This window comes from Epargyreus clarus, unplaced genomic scaffold, assembly GCF_041222505.1.
Source record: "Epargyreus clarus isolate Ecla_fem2 unplaced genomic scaffold, WU_Ecla_fem_2.2 ptg000033l, whole genome shotgun sequence".
In the NCBI taxonomy this organism is placed as follows: domain Eukaryota; kingdom Metazoa; phylum Arthropoda; class Insecta; order Lepidoptera; family Hesperiidae; genus Epargyreus; species Epargyreus clarus.
This window is the reverse complement of record NW_027332238.1, coordinates 3,445,712-3,461,707: the sequence shown is the minus strand read 5'-3', so window position 1 is coordinate 3,461,707 and position 15,996 is coordinate 3,445,712. Positions and strand designations below refer to the sequence as shown.

General features: G+C 38.1%; 2 non-coding genes across 2 annotated transcripts; both read right to left on the bottom strand.

Annotated features, from left to right (window-relative positions):
- Positions 1–2,169: 2,169 nt before the first annotated feature.
- TRNAV-AAC (transfer RNA valine (anticodon AAC)) lies at positions 2,170–2,242 on the bottom strand. The gene has a single exon. It is a non-coding gene; the product is annotated as a tRNA-Val (tRNA).
- Positions 2,243–8,036: 5,794 nt separating this feature from the next.
- TRNAV-AAC (transfer RNA valine (anticodon AAC)) lies at positions 8,037–8,109 on the bottom strand. The gene has a single exon. It is a non-coding gene; the product is annotated as a tRNA-Val (tRNA).
- Between the last annotated feature and the right edge of the window lie 7,887 nt (positions 8,110–15,996).

The window sequence follows — 15,996 nt, the reverse complement described above, 5'->3', positions numbered from 1 at the left end:
GTGCTGCCGGAGTCGAACCACAAATGGTTCTACCACTTTCAAAAGTTGTGTGACGACTACCAATCCACACTTGGCCGCGAGGTGTTTTATGGTTTCAGCCCCCCTCACTCTGAGGAAACCCGTGACCAGCAGTGGGACAGTAATGGATTAGCAATGACGCCTACTTGTCTTATATATAAAATTCTCGTGTTACAATGTTAGTTACCGTACTCCTCCGAAACGGCTTTACCGATTTTCACCAAATTTCATATGCGTATTCAGTAGGTCTGAGAATCTACTCCGGTTGCGTTCCTCTGGAGATCCCGGAGTCCTCTACGCAGCGCAGAGGACGGCCACCGGGGGGGTTTTAGTGCGGTAAGAATCCCACATAACCCCGTGCCGCTCCCACGGCACAGGGTACCTTTTGAAGGTTTCCCCCTCGTAACAAAAAAAAAAAAAAAAAAAAAAGGTCTGAGAATCGACTACTATCTTCTTTTCATACCCCTAAGTGATAAGGGTTGTTGTTATATGGCAACACAACGTTTGCCGGGTCAGCTAGTAAGTATATAAATGTGGAGAGTAGACTTGAGATACAATTCGGAAGTTTTGAAGCTAATTTTTTGAAGAACATTTTTTGGTTCGACTTCGGCAGCACCATCGCCACACCTATTTCTGTTATAACAGCAGTGTTAAACGCTGCTATGTTCTGGTTTTAGGATGTGTAAGGGACATACTTTTAAAAGGAATTTTAGTTTAGTAGGTACTCAGGTAAGAATCTAATATTATCTGGGGTTGATTACAAATGTCCATGCAAAGCAGTAGCCACTTACCATCAGATAGACTACAGTCGCTTCCGACTCCTATAAATAAAATAATATTTTGAAGGTGGTAGAACCCTTTGTGGTTCGACTTCGGCGGCACCACCGCCACACCTATTTCCACCTAATACCAGCAGTGTTAGGCGCTGCTGTGTTCCGGTTTGAAGGGTGTGGTAAGGGAGACAGACTTTTCCAAGGCGTTCCAGCTTAGTCCTCAGGGGTAGCAGCGCATCTGTGGCCGACCTCAGGTAGGAATATCTAATCCTATCTGGGGTTGATTACAGATTTCCATGGGCGGCAGTAGCCACTTACCATCAGGTGGACTGCACGCTCGTCTGCTACTCCTATATTACAAAAAATAAATGCTACAAACTAAAATAAATGACGCACTTCAATTATTTTCTAAAATTTTCTTCGTAAATACGTAATTACAGTCAAATACTGGAATATTTTAATAATATATTTACTTAATATCGTTTAATTACTCATATGTTATGCTATCAAATAAGACCTTTTGTTTTATACTTCTACCTTGTTATATAATAGATATTATTACTGAATTAAAACACATGTTTGTGACAATGGCGTATTCGATTAGGTACATAATAACATTGGCAGAGTAAAGCCGTCGGTGGCCTGACGGTTAGAAATCAAGTTTTTATTGTCTATTACCGCGTTACATGTGGTCCGCGGACCCCTGGGGGTCCGCGAGTATACAGGGTTACTGAAAATTCGATACATTATCTTGGAGGGGTAAAAGTAGAGCTCATTTGCAATAGGTTTTGTCATTAAGTACCCTAGCCGATAGTGATTTGTTTTTGAGATATTCAAGTTTTTGTGTTTTCATTTCAAATACCGATTTCAGGCGAAAAATAAAGTGCTCCTAAGTGAATGTCCTATTTTGGACCTATTTTTGTGCATAATCTTATACCTAACATCGCAACACTTCCTTAAAATGACAATACGCTGTAGTAGTACCCTTAAACTTTACGTTATGGAGGTCAATTTGCTAGAATTCAATAAAAAACCCCTTTTTATTTCCACTTCAGAGTGAATTTGGAAAAAAAAGGTGTATAGAATGTATCGTACAAATTATTAAAATAATAGTTATTTTATAAAAATAAGTAAAATATAATGCGAGTTCGACTCGTACTTGGCGAATTAATTATTTTTTATTGAAACAGATTAATGTTACTTAATTATTTATTAAGTACTATAATATTATTTATTAAACAATTTCATACACAGTGTTTGTGTTTGTTCTTTTTACACAAAATTTAATATAAAACCTAATATTTTTATAGTACACATAAAAAGAGAAAAGTGAACAGAAAAAACATAAAAACAGCCAAAAGGGCATGATTGATATCCATGCCTCCAGAGAGAATCGAACTCCCGACCCATGGCTTGTTAGACCATTGCTCTATCCTCTGAGCTATGGAGGCTGTTGCTTTAAACCTCGAAATCTCCTATTCGGTGAGATCAATAGCTACAGCGCATGCGCGATACTGTGCAGGGTAGCCCTTAGGGCATTTAGGGTTTCTATCTCTTAAACCGTAATATACAGACACTTGATTTTTTACAATGTATATATTACGGTATCCACTATAACAACAAATACTAAAAATAAGAAAAAGTTGAATATAAAAGGGAGTACAAATACAGAAAAAAGGTCTGAGGTGTCACTGTGGGACATCCGATTGGAACGAGGTTCCTTTCGTTTTGAAATAAGTATTAGAGGAGGTATAATTAAATAAATTGACAATATTTAGAAGTTAAATGATAAATGATATAAGTGAAGATTGTGATTTAATGGTGAACATGCGTCTAGAAATATTTTCTGAGAAGTGTCGCCGAGAAGCATGTGTCAACATTTTTTTAAATATAATAATAGAGCACCAGACGAGCATGCAGTCCACCTGATGGTAAGTGGCTACTGCCGCCCATGGACATGTGTAATCACCCCCAGATAGGATTAGATATTCCTACCTGAGGTCGGCCACAGATGCGTCGCTACTAAGGACCCCTGAGGACTCTGAGGTCCCTGAGGACTAAGCTGGAACGCCTCGGAAAAGTCTGTCTCCCTTACCACACCCTTCAAACCGGAACACAGCAGCGCCTAACACTGCTGTTATTAGGTAGAAATAGGTGTGGCGGTGGTGCCGCCGGAGTCGAACCACAAAGGGTTCTACCACCTTTATAGATGTAGTAACATATGATGTTGCTTAGCAACACACGCGTGATTTAATGTCAAAAGAGCTAAATTTCGGAAAATGGGAATGTAGCCAAGAAACATGTTTCAATATATGATACTAGTGGTGCCCGCGGCTTCGCCCGCATTTTGAAGAAATAATGTGACATACATAAAACGGAAAATTTGCACCTGCATTGGAATGACAGTGGTGCCATCTATCGAAAATTGGTCTTACAAACTTCCATACCCTCGTGGGCTCTTGGACAACAACTTTGCTAAAGATCATCACTTGATCAAATGCATAGTTTCCGATTCAATAACTACTTACGAATTAAAAATTAATTTAAAAAAACCTTTTCCCACCGACTAAATTGTGAATCTAAATCATTCTTAAGTCCCCTTGAACACACGCAACAAATTTCATCAAATTCAGCCCAGTCGTTTAGGAGGAGTTCAGTGACATACACACGCACATAAGAAATATATATATATATACAGATTACCAAGCAACATAAGTGGGATTTAGTGACAAACGAGCATCTAGGAAAATTTCCGGGATAATATTATAAAGCTATATATTTCAATATTTGATGTTGCATAACAACCTACTTCTATCATGGAAATCTGCTTCATGATGGCATATATTTACAATTTTTTTTATTTTGTATTGAGCGGCTGCTCCATCATTGAAGTAATATTTTTGGAGTTTACTCCTTAAGAAACGATTTGAGTTATAAGGCCCGGTACGGAAATTTTATGAGGAGTAAAATCAAGTGTAACACGAAAAGTTGAGGCGTTACGTAGAAAGAGACAAACATATATATCCACACTTTACGCGCAACACCAGTGAAGTCACTGAATAGAAATGTCATAATTTTATTTTTTTGTACTAGTGACGTGAAGGAATGCGTTGTATCGGTAAAATAGGTTCACAGACTACATATTAAAAGTATTTTTAGCCACAAATAAAACATAGATAATTTAAAATAAGCCAAATACGAAGGTGCTAAACTCGGACATGTATACATGTCCGTGGACGGTTACGGTACATTTCGTTTCGGACATGTATACATGTCGCTGGGCGGCAACGTAAATAATGATCCATTACAATCCCTCCTTTTTATTACAATCATCATATCCTCTCAAAAAGGAAGTAGCGTTTTTAACCAAAATATGAATCAAGAGTGCTTTTATTAATTTAAAATACAGTAAGTTCAAATCCCATATGAAAGTAATTATTACAATAAAAATAATTAGCAATATATAAAACATTAAAACGTCATTAACTATTTTCTATTCGATATATATCATAATTATCGTTCGTAAGGAGTAAACTCCAATCGTGCGTCGTAGCTGACACACACACACGTTTTTTTTTGAACTCCGGATAGTTGTTTTTGATATAATCAATAAAAATTTAAAAATTTAAATGAAAAAATTAAGTTGATTATTGTCGTAAAAAAATGGCTCGTACACGCGGTAAACATGGTAAAGTAAGGTAAAGTGGTACAGTCCTCGAAGGTTGAAGGTAAGAACAGTAGATTTTCATGAGTTTCAGATTTCTTTTTCACAATGGGATTTTAAAAAATTTCAAAACTTCAAGAGAAGTTTTCTTCTATAAAGAGTTTTGTCTATAGTACGTATACTTTAATTTCCGTGGTCTATGAATTTTTATTTCTCAACTGTTGAGATGCTAGGGTCGATTGAAATTTACGAAAAATGAGTAAAGAATACTTAGAGTAAAATTTTCAGCACGCTGTTATTGTCATAGGTATTGACCGAGTCAATTATTGTTACTTAAGGTAAAGTCACCTATTTCCGCGGTATTTTCACCAAAACTAGAAAGATCGTCAGATATTAAGCATTTGCTACGGCTTAAAAAGGAATTAGATATTTTTTTCAGAAGCTTTATTATCTGTACTCTTGAAATAGACTCGACATTTTACGATTACATATTGATTTAAATGTGTATTTTAAATAAATATGAACCAAGTCAGAAAACCCTAATTCCGATGTAAAAATCCTTATTCCGATGTATTTGGTTCCTAATTCCGAGTATACAAAATAAGGGAGTGAAAGAGATAGAACGACTGCTACATGGTGTATAAAAATAAATGTTATTTATTGAATTTAGTTTCAATTTCGTTTTAATTTTTTTTATTAGTTAAAGAGTAGCTTTATCAAAAGTGTTCTTAGCTATGATTAAATGAAGCTGCCGAAATAAAACTTTTTTATAGTATAGTTTCTTGATTGGTTAATTTTACTAATGCATATCATGTATTTTTTTTTTAAACTGCAGTCAATTCGTGTATCTGCAATACATTTTTGGACATTCTTCTTCGTGTACTTTACTAAGGTTTATTATCGTACACCATAAATAATAATAATAATATGGAATACCGTCATGAGGTTTATAGCATTATTTCATTTTGAATAATTTAATCAAATGAAAACGTCGTAAAATGTTTTAGTTCTTATTTAAATATCCATTAAAATCGTATAACAATGTTAATTCTTCATTAATTAGGATTACATGAATTACTGATACAAACAATAGAAATGTTCTTAAAAACCGATTAAAACTTTAAACACCCTGTATAGTATTTTGCGGTTATGCCGCGGATTAATGTGTCCATATAACCTAATTCCGACTTATATACATCGGAATAGCGTTTTATAACTAAAAATCACGTTTCCAAATTCCGATTATTAAATAATAAAAGACTTTTACACAATTTAGAGGCAGAAAGATGCTTTATTAAAATATGTACATAATAATATACAATACTTGTTCAATATTACATCCATATCTGGATGTACTTCATTTCCTCTCCTAAGTTGTCCCATAGAAGAAATTAGGAAAGTACATAGATAGGTCACCTTTGATATAATATAATTAGGTAATGCAGTACAATGCAGTACCTCGGAAAATGATTTCGATATTAATTGAGTATTAAATTTGTCAAATTCGAAGCAAGACGTGCTTATTCATAAAAACAACTACAATAATTGAAATTAAAAACAGGTCTATGAAATTGCTATTCCGTGGTATACCTCGATTTAAGGGACAGCCCAAAATATTTGGCACCTAATGCCGCTGTATTTTTTTAACTTTTTTTTACTCTTATCTGTTAAGAAATAAGCACAATATTTAAATGTTATCGATTCCATATATAATCAATATAATGTTTTCATAGAAACACTATCACACACATGCAAATTTATTGAAAAAATCACTATTTGAGAAATCGTGACATTCACGTGCAAAAGGCCCAAAATGTATGAAACATACGTTTGATGAAGACACTAATGCAAAACAATGCGATTATTTAAAAAACCATACACATAATATTATTATGATAGCCATATGACGATAGAGTGATAAATTATCTATTAAATAACATACCTTTCAGTAAAAATGACTTGGTAAATAGTTTATAAAAGCCGTTTTTGTAAATACCACGGAATTTGGTGCCAATTTCAGAACCCCTCGGCATTAGGTGACTTTACCTTACACTTACTTAAACTACTATCTTTCCCCCTCAGAATTCCGCTTCGACCGGGTAAATATCTTTAAAAGGAAAAATTCTATAGCAAAAGTTGATAACGCTTAAAAATATCGAATTTTCAAAGTCTTTAACCAAATGCTCGGAAACGGGCACTCGAAAATATCTAACTATAGTCCGATTCATAATTAGGTATCCAAAATGTAAACAAAGGTGTTGACCTATCAAGAAAATATGTGTCAAATAGCAGTGTCTTATTTTTGACAATATTAAATTAATACATCGATAATAAAATAATAATCTAAATAAATTAAACCCAATTCACATTTTCCAATATTTATATTAACTCAATTTAATTTCATACAGTAATAATAATAAAAAACAAGATTTAGGAGAGAAAATTAAATTGTGATAATGGTCACACAATCGGCATTCAAAACATTTTGTGCCGCCATTTTTAAGTTTCGTAGTTGATATTATTCATTTTCGTGATCGTGATCGAACTCGAATTTTTTCTAGTTTTCTTAGCGGGTTTTTTTTTAAATTGTGTGCAGTTATTAAGTTTTTGTTTTATGTTGAATTTTGTGAAATTTTTCTTTTCTTGTTAATTTGTTAAGGTTTGCAATACCTGTAATCGAATTTTGACAATGGCATTTCTTTGTTTACATTTTGGACACCTAATTATGAATCAGACTGTAGTGTAAATTTAATTCTTTGGGACCCTTTCTTTTTTTGTTTTTTTTTTCACGAGAGGGAAACCTTCAAAAGGTACCCGGTGCCGTGGGAGCGACGCAGGGTTATGTGGGATTTTTACCGCACTAAAACCCCCCTCGGTGGCCGTCCTCAGCGCTGCGTAGAGGGCTCCGGGATCTCCAAAGGAACGCGACCGGAGTCCTCTTAGCGCGTTGGTTACCGGGCGGTTCGAGCTCCCACTCTTACCGCCCGCAACCCCGGAAGCCCCCTTTTAGTCGCCTCTTACGACAGGCAGGGGATACTGTAAATTTTATTCTTTGGGACCCTAAAGAACAATTTCCCTCAGTAACACTGAAATCTAAAATGGGTCGGCAGCATTTTTTTTTCAGACGAGTTTATATGGAATGACTCACATATAAACTACTACTCTTATACTACCTAATACTAACTAATACTCTTTTGTCTTTTTTATAATATAGGAGTAGCAGACAAGTTCACCTGATGGTAAGTGGCTACTGCCACCCATGGACATCTGTAATAAACCCCAGATAGGATAAGATATTCCGACCTGAGGTTGGGCACAGGGAAAAAAATGTATTTTTGTTAGCCTATGAAAAAAATTGATTACATAGTTTGTGAATTGTATGTGTTAATGTCAAATGCGTGGTAGTGAATATAATGTTTGTTTTATTGATTTCATGTACTTTCTATGCATTATTTTAAAGAAATATTACCCTTCTGCCCTTCTTCTTCAATTTAATATAATATTTTTATAGTACACATAAAAAGAGAAAAGTGAACAGAAAAAACATAAAAAACAGCCAAAAGGGCATAACTTGATATCCATGCCTCCAGAGAGAATCGAACTCCCGACCCATGGCTTGTTAGACCATTGCTCTATCCTCTGAGCTATGGAGGCTGTTGCTTTAAATCTCGAAAACTCCTATTGGTTGTAATCAATAGCTACAGCGCATGCGCGATACTGTGCAGGGTAGGTCTTAGGGCATTTTTTCTATCACGGTTTGTATTACTTGCACCCTATCGTTTCATATAGCGGTGGTTGTTGAATCAACGATCTAGTTAAATCAACCGTTGATTCACTTTCAACGAATCAACGTTAACCCAATAGAAATTAACTAGTAAATTCGTCAACGACGTTGAACGGAACGTTTCGTTATTTAAATAAAAAAATTGTGTGTCAGCTACGACGCACGATTGGAGTTTACTCCTTACGAACGATAATTATGATATATATCGAATAGAAAATAGTTAATGACGTTTTAATGTTTTATATATTGCTAATTATTTTTATTGTAATAATTACTTTCATATGGGATTTGAACTTACTGTATTTTAAATTAATAAAAGCACTCTTGATTCATATTTTGGTTAAAAACGCTACTTCCTTTTTGAGAGGATATGATGATTGTAATAAAAAGGAGGGATTGTAATGGATCATTACGTTGCCGCCCAGCGACATGTATACATGTCCGAAACGAAATGTACCGTAACCGTCCACGGACATGTATACATGTCCGAGTTTAGCACCTTCGTATTTGGCTTATTTTAAATTATCTTTGTTTTATTTGTGGCTAAAAATACTTTTAATATGTAGTCTGTGAACCTATTTTACCGATACAACGCATTCCTTCACATATAAAATTATGACATTTCTATTCAGTGACTTCACTGGTGTTGCGCGTAAAGTGTGGATATATATGTTTGTCTCTTTCTACGTAACGCCTCAACTTTTCGTGTTACACTTGATTTTACTCCTCATAAAATTTCCGTACCGGGCCTTATAACTCAAATCGTTTCTTAAGGAGTAAACTCCAAAAATATATATGTCGGAGAAGGACGGCTCTCATCGGCATCATTGATAGAATCTATGTGTTTTGTGGGCGTTGTCATAGGGTAGATGCAGGCACAAATACAGTAATCACAGTATTTATTGTTCTTAACATTATAACTTCGGATTTACAAAATAACTATACTATACTACTACTATTACTTTACAAACAAAGGATTTGAGCAGCAGGTTCAAGGTAGTGACTACACGCTCCAAAGCACAACGAAATAATGATCCACCTCGATCACTCACATCAGTTCTTATCAATGTTTCCCCACCGCGTCGCCACATACCTCGACTCCACTAGAGACCTCTTAAAGTCTCTGCTCTGATTCTAATACGAAAGCTATACAATGACTGTTGATTATAATTTAAAGCAATTAACCCTTCGATTAATCAAGTACCAATAACATTACTAAAATACTAAAGTAACGGTATAGCTTAGGCTATATTAAATAACTCTGACTCTTCCTCCGACATATATTTTTTATAATACATGAGTAGCAGACGAGCATATATGTATGTATCTTAATTTTGTCGGTATAATAACATAATTTAAACTCCAATTATGTAGAATATATCTAATAATTATTTATTATAAATATCGAGAATTGATATTTATATCAATTCTTGATATTTATAATATACACTACGTCAATTTTTTCCTAAAATAACATTTACCGCACGTCAGTAGAGACGTGTTGATCGTTGCAGCATAGTTAAAAACCCTTTTATTGTTGACGCAAGTCGAAATTAGTAGCACGTTAACTCGTTGACGAAATTAACTAGTTGATCAACGGAAATTAACGTTGACATTTCGTTGACGGAAAAATCTTCAACGACCCACCGCTAGTTTTATAGATACTTTTGTAAAAGAATGCGACTTGCGTGGATACCTTACCTCCATCCCATATTTCGACCCCTCCTACATATACTACATACTATAATATCGTAACCCACAAAAGCACCTTTTCGTTTTTATTGCATAAATTGCCTTTTTTAATGTGTGTTATCGACATAGGTAATGTTATAAAGCGTATAAAATAAAATATATATACCAAATTTCGTAGAGATACCTGAAGTAATACAGACTTTATTCGCATTTTAGCATATTGGAAGCTTTGAAACGCTCTCCTGTAAAGTTTTCATTTTGTAGTTACGATATTAATACGTTTAATGTCGATTTTGTCCCTATAGTTCCGGGACTAGAATAGGGCTACGGTATCCCCTGCCTGTCGTAGGAGGCGACTAAAAGGGGGCTTCCGGGGTTGCGGGCGGCAAGAGTGGGAGCTCGGACCGTCCAGCAAGCGACCCCGGGAAGGACGGCGGTATGTGTGGTCGCATACCGTCGTAAACACTACATGGTGTGGGAGGAGCGAAAACTGCTCCCCCAGGGTAGAGCCCGTTGGGCATCGCGCTTAGAGGGCTCTGGTTGTGTTCCGTCGGAGATCCCGGAGTTCTCCAACAAGCGTTGAGGACGGCCACCGGTTGGGGGTTTAGTGCGGTAAAAATCCCACATAACCCGGCTCCCACGTCGTCGGGTACCTTTTGAAGGTTTCCCCCTGGAGAAGAAAAAAAAAAAAAAGGAGAGTTCAATTTAGGTGACTTCGTCGTGTGCAGGCGGTGCGGCAGAGGCGGCTGGATTTGTAAGGCGGCGCAAATATGCCATGACTTTTCTTCTGATCTCTTTCTCTCTAGTAGAATGTCTATATGGGTTGACATATGTCTTTCTCAAGCTCATAGCGAAAACAAATGTAAGTCTATGATAATAACTATAATTATAATAATAGCTTAGCTTAGCTTAACTTATATCCTTACTAATATTATAAATCCGAAAGTAACTCTGTCTGTCTGTCTGGTTGTCTCTTCTTCACGCCTAAACCACTGAACCGATTTTAATGAAATTTTGTACAAAGATAGTCTGAGACCCGAGATAGGACATAGGATATAGGATACATCCCGTGGGATTTCCGGGATAGTATTTATCCTAAAAATCCCACGGGAACTAGGGATGGCGACCTAAGATCGATTAATCGGAGAATCGATCATTTGGACTAAAAAAATCGATTATTCTAATCGATATTAGTAAGGATTGAATCGTAAACTATGCATTTGATCAAGTGATAATCTTTAGCAAAGTTGTTGTCCATGAGCCCACGAAGGTTCCAGAGTTGGTACGACCAATTTTCGCCAGATGGCGTCACTGTCGTTCCAATGAAAGTACGAATTTTCAGTTTTATGTATTTCATATTATTTTCTTTTAAACGCGGGCGAAGCCGCGGGCAAAAACTAGTTAACTATAAAAGCCTAACCAATCGTCAAATCCATGGTTATAAATTAATTAGTTGCATTTAAGTTGAGGTTAAAAATACATAACTAACCCTTAACATTAACCGCTAAATTTCGATAGATTAAAGTTTTTGTATTTGTCAACTACCGTATCTGTCAACGTCGACTAATAAATGTGGTGAACGACACAAGTGACATTAATCTAAATTCTCGTGTCACAATGTTAGTTACCGTACTCTTCCGAAACGGCTTTATCGATTTTCACCAAGTTTTATATGCATATTCAGTAGGCTACTATCTTTTCTTCATACCCCTAAGTGATAAGGATTGTTCACCCTTAACATTTTTTTATTGTTATGGCAACACAACGTTTGCCGGGTCAGCAGTCTTCTGTATACATATATAAAAATCAATTGCTGTTCGTTAGTGTCGCTAAAACTCAAGAACGGCTGGACCGATTTGGCTAATTTTAATTTAGAATAATTTGTGGAAGTCCAGGGAAGGTTTAAACATCGAGTAAATATGAAATATATTTCATAAATAGATTTTAATTCGGTACGAAGTTTGCCGGGTCCTCTAGTGACAAATAAGTTGGTGCAACACAGAATGGTTATTCCATCACTGTCTTCAAAGTTATATTTTACTTTATGCTAACTTTAAATGGGCTTTCGATGCAACCCACCCTAACTCTTTACCCCGTGCATTTTTAATTAGTGGTGTTTGTCATCATTTTATAAAAATCATTAATTTCATGTTGGGGTGACATGGTAAATTATAATATAATTTATAACTATTTTGTAATAGTCTATTAAAAGTAGTATTTTATTATTGTATAAATCTTAGATGAGTAAAATACAAACATTGATCACTCCGAACAAGAAAGTGTCACCAGTTTTGAGAATTGAAATTGTCACGTCTCTGTTCTAAAATGGCCGTAAATGGTTGAAATACTTACTAATTTATTACTTAAATTACATTAAAAAGTGATTGTTTTGTGAAGAACGCAAAAAATAAATGATAAAATCATCGTTGATAAAAAATGTGGCTTCATTGAGCGGTGACGTATCTTTCTACTTTACTTATCAAAGGCAAAAATGAATTGAATAACAAATAATGTTTGACATTTATATAAAACTAAATCCTTACTAATATTATAAATCCGAAAGTAACTCTGTCCGTCTGTCTGTATGTCTGTCTGGTTGTCTCTTCTTCACGCCTAAACCACTGAACCGATTGTAATGAAATTTTGTACAAAGATAGTCTGAGACCCGAGAAAGGACATAGGATAGTTTTTATCGTGGAAATCCCACGGGAACTAGGGATGGCGATCTAAGATCGAATAATCGGAGAATCGATTTTTTGGAACAAAAGTAAATTATTTTAATCGATATTAGTAAGGATTGAATCGTAAACTATGCATTTGATTAAGTGATGATCTTTAGCAAAGTCGTTGTTCATGCCCACGAAGGTTTCAGAGTTGGTACGACCAATTTTCGCCAGATGGCGCCACTTTCATTCCAATGATTTTCAGTGTGTTAGTATGTCATATTATTTTCTCTGAAACGCGGGCGAAGCCGCGGGCAATAATTAGTACGCAATAAATTATTACATACTTGTCGGCGACTGACTAACGATATTTTATGAATAATTGTAGTTAACTTGTTTTTATGTCTGTCTGAATATGTTTTATAAGTTAAATGAGAGAAATAAATTACGTAAGTTTTAAGTTTAGGGATAAGACACGGTAGATGGCGCTATCGGTCGCATTTGTAGTATTTTATTAGCATTTTTAGGCATTTTTATGAAAATGGTATTTAAGGTTATGTTTTTGAGTTTTATACATGTTTTATATTTCTAAAGTTTATGTTATCTCCTAGAATATGTTTCTAGCTTCATATTGATGTAAGAATAGTAAGAATCAATTATGATAATTTCGAGATAATTAGGATTATTGACATGTGAAATGACGTAACTTGTACATTTTTGGAATATTTTCGGGAATAACTTCGTAACTCATTTAGGGATGGAAATGTAACTTATGTAGTTGGATAGGGCTAATTATGAGGATTCCAACAATGTATGATACATATGTGTAACTTATGGGAATTTAATAAATAAAGAGGAAAAACTAGGACAGCCAAAGTGAAAATGACACGAAAATGGGCCTAAAAAAGCGCGGCTCTCTTTACGGTATTGCTCTGGGGTAGCTCAGAAAACCAGTTTTCCGGCTTAAGCATGGTCTCAGCAGAGAAGAATACGAAGAAGACTCCTGAAGAAGAAGAAGACTCCCGAAGAAGAAGAAGACTCCTGAAGAAGAAGAAGACTCCTGGGGAAGAAGAAGACTCCTGGGGAAAAGAAGGAAGATCTGAAGACGGAAGCGTTCCTGTTCAAGAAGAGGAAGTAGGGGTTAGGTCGGGATAGGGAAGAGGCTTTGGCTGGCCTACACTCTTGTTTCTATTGCACGTCAATTATTGTTTCTATTGCACGTCACCCCTTCCCCGCACCTACACTCTCTACGGCACGGGACAGGCGCAACTCCCCGACGCGACGACTATCACCACGAGCGGGCTTCCGGCGCCGGACGGAAGAAGGCCGTCCGTACAACATCACGCCCGCACCCCTATACGGTCGCAGGTTAGGTGGCGGCGTGGCATACCACCACACCGCCGAACACACAGCGCCCCGCGACAACAGCTGGTCCTTCGAGCCGGATCATCGTGCTAGTCGTCATATCGTCGGGTTACTGACGCCGCCATGCCAATCACACGGAGCCAGAGGGGAACCTCGCCGCCGAACCAGTCGACTGCGCCCCGCGCCACGGACAGCGCGCAGGGGACAACTGACTCTTCGGGGACATCGGGCACCGCAACTGAGGGTACGCTTACAACATATGAGTCTAGAGTCACTTCAGGCACCTTGGCGACTGTTCCAGCTGATCCAGGTGTTCCAGCTGCTCCAACTGCTGCAACAGCTGGAACCCGTAAAACGCGGTCGGTGAAGTCAACGAGACGTCGGGAGATGGAAGCCAAGCTGGAATTGGCGCGCCGACAGCTGGAAGAAGCAAAGGCAGCCGCAGAACTCGCCAAGGCGCAGTGGGAGCTGGTCCAGGTGGAGAATGAAGAGTCCGAGGTCGAGGATGAAGACTGGTCGCATAACGCGAACATCCACACGTGGGTGCAGTCGACGGTGGAGAGGATGTCCGGGGAGGGGCATCAGGGGGAGGTGTCCGGGGAGGGGCACCGACTGGGGGCGTCCGGGGAGGGGCGAGCCAGTCAACCTCCAGTCACTATCGTCAAGCCTGAAGACCAAGCGGAACCTTCAAGCAACGGGACCATGGAATTGGCTGAGGCCATCATGAAGGCCATTAGTGTTGCTCCGAGGAATGCATCGCAACCTAACTACGTACATGAATTACCCGACTTCGATGGAAGAAGCGAAGAATGGATCGCCTTCAGGACGGTATATGAGGACACCGCACCGCTGTTTACGGATGCACAGAATATGGCGCGGCTGCGGCGGTCAATTAAGGGTACGGCAAGGGAGGCTATCAAGAGCCTATTATATTCAGAGTGCCCTCCTGAAGAAGTAATAGAAGCTCTTCGTCGAAGGTTTGGAAGACCAGAAGCCCTGATCCTGATGGAACTGGAAAAGGTAAAGAATCTTCCTAGGATCAACGAAAATGCGCGCGACATCTGCGTGTTCGCCAGTCGAGTGAACAACACCGTCGCGACTATACGGGGGCTAAGAAGACCGCAGTATCTACACTCACCGGAAATGGTAAGGATTATCGTGAGCAAGATGCCGGCGGTATTGCAGTATCGGTGGTACGACTTCGCCGCCGACGCAGAAGATCAAGATTCAGACCTGGTGCATTTAATGAAGTTCCTCAACAGGGAAGCGGACCGGTGTGGACCATACGCGACGCAGGAGACTACGCAGCAGCCGCGCCAGCCTCCCAGACGTCAATTCACGAACACCACGTCCGAACAAATAGAAGAAAAGAAGAGCTGTCCACATTGCCAGTACGAGCATCACCTCTTTGAATGTCGCAAATTTCTACAGTTGCCAATGAAGGAACGGTGGGACGTCGCTACCAAGTCGAAGATGTGTTTCAAGTGTCTTCAAGGACGACATCGGAAAGAAACATGTCGGCGTCCACCGGGCAAGACATGTAAGCGGTGGCATCACTTCGTGCTTCATGAAGAACGATGGGATCACCCGAAGCCCGAAGAGAAGAATGAAATTGCGAACAACGTCATGCTCCCGGTGAACACTGCAAGGACAGCGAAGGCATATTTGAAGATGGTTCCTGTTGAGCTTTATGGACCGAAGGGAGCTGCCCGGATCCTGGCGTTACTGGATGAGGGGTCAACTGTCACGCTTCTTGACTCTGCGGTTGCGAGACAAATCGGCCTCAAAGGACCCGTGGAAGCACTCACCTTGGAGACCGTAGGTGGGAAGACCATCTCCAAGCAAGATTCAATGAAGGTCAACGTCAGATTGAAGGGAATGCACCAGACTAAGAAGAGAACCATCACTGGGGCCCGTACGATAGATGACATCAACCTGACGCCTCAGAGGTTGGAAATAAGAAGGATTGAAGAATGTGCTCATCTCAAGCCAATGTCGAAACAATTGTATTATGAAGAAGAGTCACCCAAGTTGTTA